The following is an 18,359-nucleotide window of genomic DNA, read 5'->3' as shown; positions in this document are numbered from 1 at the left end:
ACGGTTTCGGCCGGAAATTATTAAATTTTCTAAAAAGACGTAAGTTTCTACATCTCATGCGATTTTCTTAACCAGAAGTTTTCGAGGCAGAAATTTTATAACTCAAGAAATGTACCGTTTGGGCAGGAAATTCTTAAATTTCTGAAAAGACGTAATTTTCAGTTATAACTCGTGAAAGGGTCGGTTTCGGCCGGAAATTATTAAATTTTCTAAAAAGACGTAAGTTTCTACATTTCATGCAATTTTCTTAACCAGAAGTTTTCGAGGCAGAAATTTTATAACTCAGGAAATGTACGGTTTGGGCAGGAAATTCTTAAATTTCTGAAAAGACGTAAGTTTCAATTATAAATCGTGAAAGGTACGGTTTCGGCCGGAAATTATTAAATTTTCTAAAAAGACGTAAGTTTCTACATCTCATGCGATTTTCTTAACCAGAAGTTTTCGAGGCAGAAATTTTATAACTCAAGAAATGTACGGTTTGGGCAGGAAATTCTTAAATTTTCTGAAAAGACGTAAGTTTCTATCATAACTCGTGAAAGGTACGGTTTCGGCCGGAAATTATTAAATTTCTTAAAAAGACGTAAGTTTCTACATCTCATGCGATTTTCTTAACCAGAAGTTTTCGAGGCAGAAATTTTATAACTCAAGAAATGTACGGTTTCGGCAGGAAATTCTTAAATTTCTGAAAAGACATAAGTTTCAATTATAACTCGTGAAAGGTACGGTTTCGGCCGGAAATTATTAAATTTTCTAAAAAGACGTAAGTTTCTAGATCTCATGCGATTTTCTTAACCAGAAGTTTTCGAGGCAGAAATTTTATAACTCAAGAAATGTACGGTTTGGGCAGGAAATTCTTAAATTTCTGAAAAGACGTAATTTTCAGTTATAACTCGTGAAAGGGTCGGTTTCGGCCGGAAATTATTAAATTTTCTAAAAAGACGTAAGTTTCTACATTTCATGCGATTTTCTTAACCAGAAGTTTTCGAGGCAGAAATTTTATAACTCAGGAAATGTACGGTTTGGGCAGGAAATTCTTAAATTTCTAAAAAGACGTAAGTTTCAATTATAACTCGTGAAAGGTACGGTTTCGGCCGGAAATTATTAAATTTTCTAAAAAGACGTAAGTTTCTACATCTCATGCGATTTTCTTAACCAGAAGTTTTCGAGGCAGAAATTTTATAACTCAAGAAATGTACGGTTTCGGCAGGAAATTCTTAAATTTCTGAAAAGACGTAAGTTTCAATTATAACTCGTGAAAGGTACGTTTTCGGCCGGAAATTATTAAATTTTCTAAAAAGACGTAAGTTTCTAGATCTCATGCGATTTTCTTAACCAGAAGTTTTCGAGGCAGAAATTTTATAACTCAAGAAATGTACGGTTTGGGCAGGAAATTCTTAAATTTCTGAAAAGACGTAAGTTTCAATTATAACTCGTGCAAGGTACGGTTTCGGCCGGAAATTATTAAATTTTCTAAAAAGACGTAAGTTTCTACATCTCATGCGATTTTCTTAACCAGAAGTTTTCGAGGCAGAAATTTTATAACTCAAGAAATGTACGGTTTGGGCAGGAAATTCTTAAATTTCTGAAAAGATGTAATTTTCAGTTATAACTTGTGAAAGGGTCGGTTTCGGCCGGAAATTATTAAATTTTCTAAAAAGACGTAAGTTTCTACATTTCATGCGATTTTCTTAACCAGAAGTTTTCGAGGCAGAAATTTTATAACTCAAAAAATGTACGGTTTCGGCCGGAAATTCTTAAATTTTCTGAAAAGACGTAAGTTTCTATCATAACTCGTGAAAGGTACGGTTTCGGCCGGAAATTATTAAATTTCTTAAAAAGACGTAAGTTTCTACATCTCATGCGATTTTCTTAACCAGAAGTTTTCGAGGCAGAAATTTTATAACTCAAGAAATGTACGGTTTGGGCAGGAAATTCTTAAATTTTCTGAAAAGACGTAAGTTTCTATCATAACTCGTGAAAGGTACGGTTTCGGCCGGAAATTATTAAATTTCTTAAAAAGACGTAAGTTTCTACATCTCATGCGATTTTCTTAACCAGAAGTTTTCGAGGCAGAAATTTTATAACTCAAGAAATGTACGGTTTCGGCAGGAAATTCTTAAATTTCTGAAAAGACGTAAGTTTCAATTATAACTCGTGAAAGGTACGGTTTCGGCCGGAAATTATTAAATTTTCTAAAAAGACGTAAGTTTCTAGATCTCATGCGATTTTCTTAACCAGAAGTTTTCGAGGCAGAAATTTTATAACTCAAGAAATGTACGGTTTGGGCAGGAAATTCTTAAATTTCTGAAAAGACGTAAGTTTCAATTATAACTCGTGCAAGGTACGGTTTCGGCCGGAAATTATTAAATTTTCTAAAAAGACGTAAGTTTCTACATCTCATGCGATTTTCTTAACCAGAAGTTTTCGAGGCAGAAATTTTATAACTCAAGAAATGTACGGTTTGGGCAGGAAATTCTTAAATTTCTGAAAAGACGTAATTTTCAGTTATAACTTGTGAAAGGGTCGGTTTCGGCCGGAAATTATTAAATTTTCTAAAAAGACGTAAGTTTCTACATTTCATGCGATTTTCTTAACCAGAAGTTTTCGAGGCAGAAATTTTATAACTCAGGAAATGTACGGTTTGGGCAGAAAATTCTTAAATTTCTGAAAAGACGTAAGTTTCAATTATAAATCGTGAAAGGTACGGTTTCGGCCGGAAATTATTAAATTTTCTAAAAAGACGTAAGTTTCTACATCTCATGCGATTTTCTTAACCAGAAGTTTTCGAGGCAGAAATTTTATAACTCAAGAAATGTACGGTTTGGGCATGAAATTCTTAAATTTTCTGAAAAGACGTAAGTTTCTATCATAACTCGTGAAAGGTACGGTTTCGGCCGGAAATTATTAAATTTCTTAAAAAGACGTAAGTTTCTACATCTCATGCGATTTTCTTAACCAGAAGTTTTCGAGGCAGAAATTTTATAACTCAAGAAATGTACGGTTTCGGCAGGAAATTCTTAAATTTCTGAAAAGACGTAAGTTTCAATTATAACTCGTGCAAGGTACGGTTTCGGCCGGAAATTATTAAATTTTCTAAAAAGACGTAAGTTTCTACATCTCATGCGATTTTCTTAACCAGAAGTTTTCGAGGCAGAAATTTTATAACTCAAGAAATGTACGGTTTGGGCAGGAAATTCTTAAATTTCTGAAAAGACGTAATTTTCAGTTATAACTTGTGAAAGGGTCGGTTTCGGCCGGAAATTATTAAATTTTCTAAAAAGACGTAAGTTTCTACATTTCATGCGATTTTCTTAACCAGAAGTTTTCGAGGCAGAAATTTTATAACTCAAAAAATGTACGGTTTCGGCCGGAAATTCTTAAATTTTCTGAAAAGACGTAAGTTTCTATCATAACTCGTGAAAGGTACGGTTTCGGCCGGAAATTATTAAATTTCTTAAAAAGACGTAAGTTTCTACATCTCATGCGATTTTCTTAACCAGAAGTTTTCGAGGCAGAAATTTTATAACTCAAGAAATGTACGGTTTGGGCAGGAAATTCTTAAATTTTCTGAAAAGACGTAAGTTTCTATCATAACTCGTGAAAGGTACGGTTTCGGCCGGAAATTATTAAATTTCTTAAAAAGACGTAAGTTTCTACATCTCATGCGATTTTCTTAACCAGAAGTTTTCGAGGCAGAAATTTTATAACTCAAGAAATGTACGGTTTCGGCAGGAAATTCTTAAATTTCTGAAAAGACGTAAGTTTCAATTATAACTCGTGAAAGGTACGGTTTCGGCCGGAAATTATTAAATTTTCTAAAAAGACGTAAGTTTCTAGATCTCATGCGATTTTCTTAACCAGAAGTTTTCGAGGCAGAAATTTTATAACTCAAGAAATGTACGGTTTGGGCAGGAAATTCTTAAATTTCTGAAAAGACGTAAGTTTCAATTATAACTCGTGCAAGGTACGGTTTCGGCCGGAAATTATTAAATTTTCTAAAAAGACGTAAGTTTCTACATCTCATGCGATTTTCTTAACCAGAAGTTTTCGAGGCAGAAATTTTATAACTCAAGAAATGTACGGTTTGGGCAGGAAATTCTTAAATTTCTGAAAAGACGTAATTTTCAGTTATAACTTGTGAAAGGGTCGGTTTCGGCCGGAAATTATTAAATTTTCTAAAAAGACGTAAGTTTCTACATTTCATGCGATTTTCTTAACCAGAAGTTTTCGAGGCAGAAATTTTATAACTCAGGAAATGTACGGTTTGGGCAGAAAATTCTTAAATTTCTGAAAAGACGTAAGTTTCAATTATAAATCGTGAAAGGTACGGTTTCGGCCGGAAATTATTAAATTTTCTAAAAAGACGTAAGTTTCTACATCTCATGCGATTTTCTTAACCAGAAGTTTTCGAGGCAGAAATTTTATAACTCAAGAAATGTACGGTTTGGGCATGAAATTCTTAAATTTTCTGAAAAGACGTAAGTTTCTATCATAACTCGTGAAAGGTACGGTTTCGGCCGGAAATTATTAAATTTCTTAAAAAGACGTAAGTTTCTACATCTCATGCGATTTTCTTAACCAGAAGTTTTCGAGGCAGAAATTTTATAACTCAAGAAATGTACGGTTTCGGCAGGAAATTCTTAAATTTCTGAAAAGACGTAAGTTTCAATTATAACTCGTGAAAGGTACGGTTTCGGCCGGAAATTATTAAATTTTCTAAAAAGACGTAAGTTTCTAGATCTCATGCGATTTTCTTAACCAGAAGTTTTCGAGGCAGAAATTTTATAACTCAAGAAATGTACGGTTTGGGCAGGAAATTCTTAAATTTCTGAAAAGACGTAAGTTTCAATTATAACTCGTGAAAGGTACGGTTTCGGCCGGAAATTATTAAATTTTCTAAAAAGACGTAAGTTTCTACATCTCATGCGATTTTCTTAACCAGAAGTTTTCGAGGCAGAAATTTTATAACTCAAGAAATGTACGGTTTGGGCAGGAAATTCTTAAATTTCTGAAAAGACGTAAGTTTCAATTATAACTCGTGCAAGGTACGGTTTCGGCCGGAAATTATTAAATTTTCTAAAAAGACGTAAGTTTCTACATCTCATGCGATTTTCTTAACCAGAAGTTTTCGAGGCAGAAATTTTATAACTCAAGAAATGTACGGTTTGGGCAGGAAATTCTTAAATTTCTGAAAAGACGTAATTTTCAGTTATAACTTGTGAAAGGGTCGGTTTCGGCCGGAAATTATTAAATTTTCTAAAAAGACGTAAGTTTCTACATTTCATGCGATTTTCTTAACCAGAAGTTTTCGAGGCAGAAATTTTATAACTCAAAAAATGTACGGTTTCGGCCGGAAATTCTTAAATTTTCTGAAAAGACGTAAGTTTCTATCATAACTCGTGAAAGGTACGGTTTCGGCCGGAAATTATTAAATTTCTTAAAAAGACGTAAGTTTCTACATCTCATGCGATTTTCTTAACCAGAAGTTTTCGAGGCAGAAATTTTATAACTCAAGAAATGTACGGTTTGGGCAGGAAATTCTTAAATTTTCTGAAAAGACGTAAGTTTCTATCATAACTCGTGAAAGGTACGGTTTCGGCCGGAAATTATTAAATTTCTTAAAAAGACGTAAGTTTCTACATCTCATGCGATTTTCTTAACCAGAAGTTTTCGAGGCAGAAATTTTATAACTCAAGAAATGTACGGTTTCGGCAGGAAATTCTTAAATTTCTGAAAAGACGTAAGTTTCAATTATAACTCGTGAAAGGTACGGTTTCGGCCGGAAATTATTAAATTTTCTAAAAAGACGTAAGTTTCTAGATCTCATGCGATTTTCTTAACCAGAAGTTTTCGAGGCAGAAATTTTATAACTCAAGAAATGTACGGTTTGGGCAGGAAATTCTTAAATTTCTGAAAAGACGTAAGTTTCAATTATAACTCGTGCAAGGTACGGTTTCGGCCGGAAATTATTAAATTTTCTAAAAAGACGTAAGTTTCTACATCTCATGCGATTTTCTTAACCAGAAGTTTTCGAGGCAGAAATTTTATAACTCAAGAAATGTACGGTTTGGGCAGGAAATTCTTAAATTTCTGAAAAGACGTAATTTTCAGTTATAACTTGTGAAAGGGTCGGTTTCGGCCGGAAATTATTAAATTTTCTAAAAAGACGTAAGTTTCTACATTTCATGCGATTTTCTTAACCAGAAGTTTTCGAGGCAGAAATTTTATAACTCAGGAAATGTACGGTTTGGGCAGAAAATTCTTAAATTTCTGAAAAGACGTAAGTTTCAATTATAAATCGTGAAAGGTATTGTTTCGGCCGGAAATTATTAAATTTTCTAAAAAGACGTAAGTTTCTACATCTCATGCGATTTTCTTAACCAGAAGTTTTCGAGGCAGAAATTTTATAACTCAAGAAATGTACGGTTTGGGCAGGAAATTCTTAAATTTCTGAAAAGACGTAATTTTCAGTTATAACTTGTGAAAGGGTCGGTTTCGGCCGGAAATTATTAAATTTTCTAAAAAGACGTAAGTTTCTACATTTCATGCGATTTTCTTAACCAGAAGTTTTCGAGGCAGAAATTTTATAACTCAAAAAATGTACGGTTTCGGCCGGAAATTCTTAAATTTTCTGAAAAGACGTAAGTTTCTATCATAACTCGTGAAAGGTACGGTTTCGGCCGGAAATTATTAAATTTCTTAAAAAGACGTAAGTTTCTACATCTCATGCGATTTTCTTAACCAGAAGTTTTCGAGGCAGAAATTTTATAACTCAAGAAATGTACGGTTTGGGCAGGAAATTCTTAAATTTTCTGAAAAGACGTAAGTTTCTATCATAACTCGTGAAAGGTACGGTTTCGGCCGGAAATTATTAAATTTCTTAAAAAGACGTAAGTTTCTACATCTCATGCGATTTTCTTAACCAGAAGTTTTCGAGGCAGAAATTTTATAACTCAAGAAATGTACGGTTTCGGCAGGAAATTCTTAAATTTCTGAAAAGACGTAAGTTTCAATTATAACTCGTGAAAGGTACGGTTTCGGCCGGAAATTATTAAATTTTCTAAAAAGACGTAAGTTTCTAGATCTCATGCGATTTTCTTAACCAGAAGTTTTCGAGGCAGAAATTTTATAACTCAAGAAATGTACGGTTTGGGCAGGAAATTCTTAAATTTCTGAAAAGACGTAAGTTTCAATTATAACTCGTGCAAGGTACGGTTTCGGCCGGAAATTATTAAATTTTCTAAAAAGACGTAAGTTTCTACATCTCATGCGATTTTCTTAACCAGAAGTTTTCGAGGCAGAAATTTTATAACTCAAGAAATGTACGGTTTGGGCAGGAAATTCTTAAATTTCTGAAAAGACGTAATTTTCAGTTATAACTTGTGAAAGGGTCGGTTTCGGCCGGAAATTATTAAATTTTCTAAAAAGACGTAAGTTTCTACATTTCATGCGATTTTCTTAACCAGAAGTTTTCGAGGCAGAAATTTTATAACTCAGGAAATGTACGGTTTGGGCAGAAAATTCTTAAATTTCTGAAAAGACGTAAGTTTCAATTATAAATCGTGAAAGGTACGGTTTCGGCCGGAAATTATTAAATTTTCTAAAAAGACGTAAGTTTCTACATCTCATGCGATTTTCTTAACCAGAAGTTTTCGAGGCAGAAATTTTATAACTCAAGAAATGTACGGTTTCGGCAGGAAATTCTTAAATTTCTGAAAAGACGTAAGTTTCAATTATAACTCGTGAAAGGTACGGTTTCGGCCGGAAATTATTAAATTTTCTAAAAAGACGTAAGTTTCTAGATCTCATGCGATTTTCTTAACCAGAAGTTTTCGAGGCAGAAATTTTATAACTCAAGAAATGTACGGTTTGGGCAGGAAATTCTTAAATTTCTGAAAAGACGTAAGTTTCAATTATAACTCGTGCAAGGTACGGTTTCGGCCGGAAATTATTAAATTTTCTAAAAAGACGTAAGTTTCTACATCTCATGCGATTTTCTTAACCAGAAGTTTTCGAGGCAGAAATTTTATAACTCAAGAAATGTACGGTTTGGGCAGGAAATTCTTAAATTTCTGAAAAGACGTAATTTTCAGTTATAACTTGTGAAAGGGTCGGTTTCGGCCGGAAATTATTAAATTTTCTAAAAAGACGTAAGTTTCTACATTTCATGCGATTTTCTTAACCAGAAGTTTTCGAGGCAGAAATTTTATAACTCAGGAAATGTACGGTTTGGGCAGAAAATTCTTAAATTTCTGAAAAGACGTAAGTTTCAATTATAAATCGTGAAAGGTACGGTTTCGGCCGGAAATTATTAAATTTTCTAAAAAGACGTAAGTTTCTACATCTCATGCGATTTTCTTAACCAGAAGTTTTCGAGGCAGAAATTTTATAACTCAAGAAATGTACGGTTTGGGCATGAAATTCTTAAATTTTCTGAAAAGACGTAAGTTTCTATCATAACTCGTGAAAGGTACGGTTTCGGCCGGAAATTATTAAATTTCTTAAAAAGACGTAAGTTTCTACATCTCATGCGATTTTCTTAACCAGAAGTTTTCGAGGCAGAAATTTTATAACTCAAGAAATGTACGGTTTCGGCAGGAAATTCTTAAATTTCTGAAAAGACGTAAGTTTCAATTATAACTCGTGAAAGGTACGGTTTCGGCCGGAAATTATTAAATTTTCTAAAAAGACGTAAGTTTCTAGATCTCATGCGATTTTCTTAACCAGAAGTTTTCGAGGCAGAAATTTTATAACTCAAGAAATGTACGGTTTGGGCAGGAAATTCTTAAATTTCTGAAAAGACGTAAGTTTCAATTATAACTCGTGAAAGGTACGGTTTCGGCCGGAAATTATTAAATTTTCTAAAAAGACGTAAGTTTCTACATCTCATGCGATTTTCTTAACCAGAAGTTTTCGAGGCAGAAATTTTATAACTCAAGAAATGTACGGTTTGGGCAGGAAATTCTTAAATTTCTGAAAAGACGTAAGTTTCAATTATAACTCGTGAAAGGTACGGTTTCGGCCGGAAATTATTAAATTTTCTAAAAAGACGTAAGTTTCTACATCTCATGCGATTTTCTTAACCAGAAGTTTTCGAGGCAGAAATTTTATAACTCAAGAAATGTACGGTTTGGGCAGGAAATTCTTAAATTTCTGAAAAGACGTAAGTTTCAATTATAACTCGTGAAAGGTACGGTTTCGGCCGGAAATTATTAAATTTTCTAAAAAGACGTAAGTTTCTACATCTCATGCGATTTTCTTAACCAGAAGTTTTCGAGGCAGAAATTTTATAACTCAAGAAATGTACGGTTTGGGCAGGAAATTCTTAAATTTCTGAAAAGACGTAAGTTTCAATTATAACTCGTGAAAGGTACGGTTTCGGCCGGAAATTATTAAATTTTCTAAAAAGACGTAAGTTTCTACATCTCATGCGATTTTCTTAACCAGAAGTTTTCGAGGCAGAAATTTTATAACTCAAAAAATGTACGGTTTCGGCCGGAAATTCTTAAATTTTCTGAAAAGACGTAAGTTTCTATCATAACTCGTGAAAGGTACGGTTTCGGCCGGAAATTATTAAATTTCTTAAAAAGACGTAAGTTTCTACATCTCATGCGATTTTCTTAACCAGAAGTTTTCGAGGCAGAAATTTTATAACTCAAGAAATGTACGGTTTGGGCAGGAAATTCTTAAATTTCTGAAAAGACGTAAGTTTCAATTATAACTCGTGAAAGGTACGGTTTCGGCCGGAAATTATTAAATTTTCTAAAAAGACGTAAGTTTCTACATCTCATGCGATTTTCTTAACCAGAAGTTTTCGAGGCAGAAATTTTATAACTCAAGAAATGTACGGTTTGGGCAGAAAATTCTTAAATTTCTGAAAAGACGTAAGTTTCAATTATAACTCGTGAAAGGTACGGTTTCGGCCGGAAATTATTAAATTTTCTAAAAAGACGTAAGTTTCTACATCTCATGCGATTTTCTTAACCAGAAGTTTTCGAGGCAGAAATTTTATAACTCAAAAAATGTACGGTTTCGGCAGGAAATTCTTAAATTTCTGAAAAGACGTAAGTTTCAATTATAACTCGTGAAAGGTACGGTTTCGGCCGGAAATTATTAAATTTTCTAAAAAGACGTAAGTTTCTACATCTCATGCGATTTTCTTAACCAGAAGTTTTCGAGGCAGAAATTTTATAACTCAAGAAATGTACGGTTTGGGCAGGAAATTCTTAAATTTCTGAAAAGACGTAATTTTCAGTTATAACTCGTGAAAGGGTCGGTTTCGGCCGGAAATTATTAAATTTTCTAAAAAGACGTAAGTTTCTACATCTCATGCGATTTTCTTAACCAGAAGTTTTCGAGGCAGAAATTTTATAACTCAAGAAATGTACGGTTTCGGCCGGAAATTCTTAAATTTTCTGAAAAGACGTGAGTTTCTATCATAACTCGTGAAAGGTACGGTTTCGGCCGGAAATTATTAAATTTCTTAAAAAGACGTAAGTTTCTACATCTCATGCGATTTTCTTAACCAGAAGTTTTCGAGGCAGAAATTTTATAACTCAAGAAATGTACGGTTTGGGCAGGAAATTCTTAAATTTCTGAAAAGACGTTAGTTTCAATTATAACTCGTGAAAGGTACGGTTTCGGCCGGAAATTATTAAATTTTCTAAAAAGACGTAAGTTTCTACATCTCATGCGATTTTCTTAACCAGAAGTTTTCGAGGCAGAAATTTTATAACTCAAGAAATGTACGGTTTGGGCAGGAAATTCTTAAATTTCTGAAAAGACGTAAGTTTCAATTATAACTCGTGAAAGGTACGGTTTCGGCCGGAAATTATTAAATTTTCTAAAAAGACGTAAGTTTCTACATCTCATGCGATTTTCTTAACCAGAAGTTTTTGAGGCAGAAATTTTATAACTCAAAAAATGTACGGTTTCGGCCGGAAATTCTTAAATTTTCTGAAAAGACGTAAGTTTCTATCATAACTCGTGAAAGGTACGGTTTCGGCCGGAAATTATTAAATTTCTTAAAAAGACGTAAGTTTCTACATCTCATGCGATTTTCTTAACCAGAAGTTTTCGAGGCAGAAATTTTATAACTCAAGAAATGTACGGTTTGGGCAGGAAATTCTTAAATTTCTGAAAAGACGTAAGTTTCAATTATAACTCGTGAAAGGTACGGTTTCGGCCGGAAATTATTAAATTTTCTAAAAAGACGTAAGTTTCTACATCTCATGCGATTTTCTTAACCAGAAGTTTTCGAGGCAGAAATTTTATAACTCAAGAAATGTACGGTTTGGGCAGGAAATTCTTAAATTTCTGAAAAGACGTAATTTTCAGTTATAACTCGTGAAAGGTACGGTTTCGGCCGGAAATTATTAAATTTTCTAAAAAGACGTAAGTTTCTACATCTCATGCGATTTTCTTAACCAGAAGTTTTCGAGGCAGAAATTTTATAACTCAAAAAATGTACGGTTTCGGCAGGAAATTCTTAAATTTCTGAAAAGACGTAAGTTTCAATTATAACTCGTGAAAGGTACGGTTTCGGCCGGAAATTATTAAATTTTCTAAAAAGACGTAAGTTTCTACATCTCATGCGATTTTCTTAACCAGAAGTTTTCGAGGCAGAAATTTTATAACTCAAGAAATGTACGGTTTGGGCAGGAAATTCTTAAATTTCTGAAAAGAGGTAAGTTTCAATTATAACTCGTGAAAGGTACGGTTTCGGCCGGAAATTATTAAATTTTCTAAAAAGACGTAAGTTTCTACATCTCATGCGATTTTCTTAACCAGAAGTTTTTGAGGCAGAAATTTTATAACTCAAAAAATGTACGGTTTCGGCCGGAAATTCTTAAATTTTCTGAAAAGACGTAAGTTTCTATCATAACTCGTGAAAGGTACGGTTTCGGCCGGAAATTATTAAATTTCTTAAAAAGACGTAAGTTTCTACATCTCATGCGATTTTCTTAACCAGAAGTTTTCGAGGCAGAAATTTTATAACTCAAGAAATGTACGGTTTGGGCAGGAAATTCTTAAATTTCTGAAAAGACGTTAGTTTCAATTATAACTCGTGAAAGGTACTGTTTCGGCCGGAAATTATTAAATTTTCTAAAAAGACGTAAGTTTCTACATCTCATGCGATTTTCTTAACCAGAAGTTTTCGAGGCAGAAATTTTATAACTCAAGAAATGTACGGTTTGGGCAGGAAATTCTTAAATTTCTGAAAAGACGTAAGTTTCAATTATAACTCGTGAAAGGTACGGTTTCGGCCGGAAATTATTAAATTTTCTAAAAAGACGTAAGTTTCTACATCTCATGCGATTTTCTTAACCAGAAGTTTTTGAGGCAGAAATTTTATAACTCAAAAAATGTACGGTTTCGGCCGGAAATTCTTAAATTTTCTGAAAAGACGTAAGTTTCTATCATAACTCGTGAAAGGTACGGTTTCGGCCGGAAATTATTAAATTTCTTAAAAAGACGTAAGTTTCTACATCTCATGCGATTTTCTTAACCAGAAGTTTTCGAGGCAGAAATTTTATAACTCAAGAAATGTACGGTTTGGGCAGGAAATTCTTAAATTTCTGAAAAGACGTTAGTTTCAATTATAACTCGTGAAAGGTACGGTTTCGGCCGGAAATTATTAAATTTTCTAAAAAGACGTAAGTTTCTACATCTCATGCGATTTTCTTAACCAGAAGTTTTCGAGGCAGAAATTTTATAACTCAAGAAATGTACGGTTTGGGCAGGAAATTCTTAAATTTCTGAAAAGACGTAAGTTTCAATTATAACTCGTGAAAGGTACGGTTTCGGCCGGAAATTATTAAATTTTCTAAAAAGACGTAAGTTTCTACATCTCATGCGATTTTCTTAACCAGAAGTTTTTGAGGCAGAAATTTTATAACTCAAAAAATGTACGGTTTCGGCCGGAAATTCTTAAATTTTCTGAAAAGACGTAAGTTTCTATCATAACTCGTGAAAGGTACGGTTTCGGCCGGAAATTATTAAATTTCTTAAAAAGACGTAAGTTTCTACATCTCATGCGATTTTCTTAACCAGAAGTTTTCGAGGCAGAAATTTTATAACTCAAGAAATGTACGGTTTGGGCAGGAAATTCTTAAATTTCTGAAAAGACGTAAGTTTCAATTATAACTCGTGAAAGGTACGGTTTCGGCCGGAAATTATTAAATTTTCTAAAAAGACGTAAGTTTCTACATCTCATGCGATTTTCTTAACCAGAAGTTTTCGAGGCAGAAATTTTATAACTCAAGAAATGTACGGTTTGGGCAGGAAATTCTTAAATTTCTGAAAAGACGTAATTTTCAGTTATAACTCGTGAAAGGTACGGTTTCGGCCGGAAATTATTAAATTTTCTAAAAAGACGTAAGTTTCTACATCTCATGCGATTTTCTTAACCAGAAGTTTTCGAGGCAGAAATTTTATAACTCAAAAAAAATGTACGGTTTCGGCAGGAAATTCTTAAATTTCTGAAAAGACGTAAGTTTCAATTATAACTCGTGAAAGGTACGGTTTCGGCCGGAAATTATTAAATTTTCTAAAAAGACGTAAGTTTCTACATCTCATGCGATTTTCTTAACCAGAAGTTTTCGAGGCAGAAATTTTATAACTCAAGAAATGTACGGTTTGGGCAGGAAATTCTTAAATTTCTGAAAAGACGTAATTTTCAGTTATAACTCGTGAAAGGGTCGGTTTCGGCCGGAAATTATTAAATTTTCTAAAAAGACGTAAGTTTCTACATCTCATGCGATTTTCTTAACCAGAAGTTTTCGAGGCAGAAATTTTATAACTCAAGAAATGTACGGTTTGGGCAGGAAATTCTTAAATTTCTGAAAAGACGTTAGTTTCAATTATAACTCGTGAAAGGTACGGTTTCGGCCGGAAATTATTAAATTTTCTAAAAAGACGTAAGTTTCTACATCTCATGCGATTTTCTTAACCAGAAGTTTTCGAGGCAGAAATTTTATAACTCAAGAAATGTACGGTTTGGGCAGGAAATTCTTAAATTTTCTGAAAAGACGTAAGTTTCTATCATAACTCGTGAAAGGTACGGTTTCGGCCGGAAATTATTAAATTTCTTAAAAAGACGTAAGTTTCTACATCTCATGCGATTTTCTTAACCAGAAGTTTTCGAGGCAGAAATTTTATAACTCAAGAAATGTACGGTTTGGGCAGGAAATTCTTAAATTTCTGAAAAGACGTTAGTTTCAATTATAACTCGTGAAAGGTACGGTTTCGGCCGGAAATTATTAAATTTTCTAAAAAGACGTAAGTTTCTACATCTCATGCGATTTTCTTAACCAGAAGTTTTCGAGGCAGAAATTTTATAACTCAAGAAATGTACGGTTTGGGCAGGAAATTCTTAAATTTCTGAAAAGACGTAAGTTTCAATTATAACTGGTGAAAGGTACGGTTTCGGCCGGAAATTATTAAATTTTCTAAAAAGACGTAAGTTTCTACATCTCATGCGATTTCCTTAACCTGAAGTTTTCGAGGCAGAAATTTTATAACTCAAGAAATGTACGGTTTGGGCAAAAAATTCTTAAATTTCTGAAAAGACGTAAGTTTCAATTATAACTCGTGAAAGGTACGGTTTCGGCCGGAAATTATTAAATTTTCTAAAAAGACGTAAGTTTCTACATCTCATGCGATTTTCTTAACCAGAAGTTTTCGAGGCAGAAATTTTATAACTCAAGAAATGTACGGTTTGGGCAGGAAATTCTTAAATTTCTGAAAAGACGTAAGTTTCAATTATAACTCGTGAAAGGTACGGTTTCGGCCGGAAATTATTAAATTTTCTAAAAAGACGTAAGTTTCTACATCTCATGCGATTTTCTTAACCAGAAGTTTTCGAGGCAGAAATTTTATAACTCAAGAAATGTACGGTTTGGGCAGGAAATTCTTAAATTTCTGAAAAGACGTAAGTTTTAATTATAACTCGTGAAAGGTACGGTTTCGGCCGAAAATTATTAAATTTTCTAAAAAGACGTAAGTTTCTACATCTCATGCGATTTTCTTAACCAGAAGTTTTCGAGGCAGAAATTTTATAACTCAAGAAATGTACGGTTTGGGCAGGAAATTCTTAAATTTCTGAAAAGACGTAGGTTTCAATTATAACTCGTGAAAGGTACGGTTTCGGCCGGAAATTATTAAATTTTCTAAAAAGACGTAAGTTTCGACATCTCATGCGATTTTCTTAACCAGAAGTTTTCGAGGCAGAAATTTTATAACTCAAGAAATGTACGGTTTGGGCAGGAAATTCTTAAATTTCTGAAAAGACGTAAGTTTCCATTATAACTCGTGAAAGGTACGGTTTCGGCCGGAAATTATTAAATTTTCTAAAAAGACGTAAGTTTCTACATCTCATGCGATTTTCTTAACCAGAAGTTTTCGAGGCAGAAATTTTATAACTCAAGAAATGTACGGTTTGGGCAGGAAATTCTTAAATTTCTGAAAAGACGTAATTTTCAGTTATAACTCGTGAAAGGTACGGTTTCGGCCGGAAATTATTAAATTTTCTAAAAAGACGTAAGTTTCTACATCTCATGCGATTTTCTTAACCAGAAGTTTTCGAGGCAGACATTTTATAACTCAAGAAATGTACGGTTTGGGCAGGAAATTCTTAAATTTCTGAAAAGACGTAAATTTCAATTATAACTCGTGAAAGGTACGGTTTCGGCCGGAAATTATTAAATTTTCTAAAAAGACGTAAGTTTCTACATCTCATGCGATTTTCTTAACCAGAAGTTTTCGAGGCAGAAATTTTATAACTCAAGAAATGTACGGTTTGGGCAGGAAATTCTTAAATTTCTGAAAAGACGTAAGTTTCAATTATAACTCGTGAAAGGTACGGTTTCGGCCGGAAATTATTAAATTTTCTAAAAAGACGTGAGTTTCTACATCTCATGCGATTTTCTTAACCAGAAGTTTTCGAGGCAGAAATTTTATAACTCAAGAAATGTACGGTTTGGGCAGGAAATTCTTAAATTTCTGAAAAGACGTAAGTTTCAATTATAACTCGTGAAAGGTACGGTTTCGGCCGGAAATTATTAAATTTTCTAAAAAGACGTAAGTTTCTACATCTCATGCGATTTTCTTAACCAGAAGTTTTCGAGGCAGAAATTTTATAACTCAAGAAATGTACGGTTTGGGCAGGAAATTCTTAAATTTCTGAAAAGATGTAAGTTTCAATTATAACTCGTGAAAGGTACGGTTTCGGCCGGAAATTATTAAATTTTCTAAAAAGACGTAAGTTTCTACATCTCATGCGATTTTCTTAACCAGAAGTTTTCGAGGCAGAAATTTTATAACTCAAGAAATGTACGGTTTGGGCAGGAAATTCTTAAATTTCTGAAAAGACGTAAGTTTCAATTATAACTCGTGAAAAGTACGGTTTCGGCCGGAAATTATTACATTTTCTAAAAAGACGTAAGTTTCTACATCTCATGCGATTTTCTTAACCAGAAGTTTTCGAGGCAGAAATTTTATAACTCAAGAAATGTACGGTTTGGGCAGGAAATTCTTAAATTTCTGAAAAGACGTAAGTTTCAATTATAACTCGTGAAAGGTACGGTTTCGGCCGGAAATTATTAAATTTTCTAAAAAGACGTAAGTTTCTACATCTCATGCGATTTTCTTAACCAGAAGTTTTCGAGGCAGAAATTTTATAACTCAAGAAATGTACGGTTTGGGCAGGAAATTCTTAAATTTCTGAAAAGACGTAAGTTTCAATTATAACTCGTGAAAGGTACGGTTTCGGCCGGAAATTATTAAATTTTCTAAAAAGACGTAAGTTTCTACATCTCATGCGATTTTCTTAACCAGAAGTTTTCGAGGCAGAAATTTTATAACTCAAGAAATGTACGGTTTGGGCAGGAAATTCTTAAATTTCTGAAAAGACGTAAGTTTCAATTATAACTCGTGAAAGGTACGGTTTCGGCCGGAAATTATTAAATTTTCTAAAAAGACGTAAGTTTCTACATCTCATGCGATTTTCTTAACCAGAAGTTTTCGAGGCAGAAATTTTATAACTCAAGAAATGTACGGATTGAGCAGGAAATTCTTAAATTTCTGAAAAGACGTAAGTTTCAATTATAACTCGTGAAAGGTACGGTTTCGGCCGGAAATTATTAAATTTTCTAAAAAGACGTAAGTTTCTACATCTCATGCCATTTTCTTAACCAGAAGTTTTCGAGGCAGAAATTTTATAACTCAAGAAATGTACGGTTTGGGCAGCAAATTCTTAAATTTCTGAAAAGACGTAAGTTTCAATTATAACTCGTGAAAGGTACGGTTTCGGCCGGAAATTATTAAATTTTCTAAAAAGACGTAAGTTTCTACATCTCATGCGATTTTCTTAACCAGAAGTTTTCGAGGCAGAAATTTTATAACTCAAGAAATGTACGGTTTGGGCAGGAAATTCTTAAATTTCTGAAAAGACGTAAGTTTCAATTATAACTCGTGAAAGGTACGGTTTCGGCCGGAAATTATTAAATTTTCTAAAAAGACGTAAGTTTCTACATCTCATGCGATTTTCTTAACCAGAAGTTTTCGAGGCAGAAATTTTATAACTCAAGAAATGTACGGTTTGGGCAGGAAATTCTTAAATTTCTGAAAAGACGTAAGTTTCAATTATAACTCGTGAAAGGTACGGTTTCGGCCGGAAATTATTAAATTTTCTAAAAAGACGTAAGTTTCTACATCTCATGCGATTTTCTTAACCAGAAGTTTTCGAGGCAGAAATTTTATAACTCAAGAAATGTACGGTTTGGGCAGGAAATTCTTAAATTTCTGAAAAGACGTAAGTTTCAATTATAACTCGTGAAAGGTACGGTTTCGGCCGAAAATTATTAAATTTTCTAAAAAGACGTAAGTTTCTACATCTCATGCGATTTTCTTAACCAGAAGTTTTCGAGGCAGAAATTTTATAACTCAAGAAATGTACGGTTTGGGCAGGAAATTCTTAAATTTCTGAAAAGACGTAAGTTTCAATTATAACTCGTGAAAGGTACGGTTTCGGCCGAAAATTATTAAATTTTCTAAAAAGACGTAAGTTTCTACATCTCATGCGATTTTCTTAACCAGAAGTTTTCGAGGCAGAAATTTTATAACTCAAGAAATGTACGGTTTGGGCAGGAAATTCTTAAATTTCTGAAAAGACGTAGGTTTCAATTATAACTCGTGAAAGGTACGGTTTCGGCCGGAAATTATTAAATTTTCTAAAAAGACGTAAGTTTCTACATCTCATGCGATTTTCTTAACCAGAAGTTTTTGAGGCAGAAATTTTATAACTCAAGAAATGTACGGTTTGGGCAGGAAATTCTTAAATTTCTGAAAAGACGTAAGTT

The sequence above is a fragment of the Tenebrio molitor genome, chromosome 8, assembly GCF_963966145.1.
Source record: "Tenebrio molitor chromosome 8, icTenMoli1.1, whole genome shotgun sequence".
Lineage (NCBI taxonomy): Eukaryota > Metazoa > Arthropoda > Insecta > Coleoptera > Tenebrionidae > Tenebrio > Tenebrio molitor.
This window is presented reverse-complemented; position numbering follows the sequence as displayed.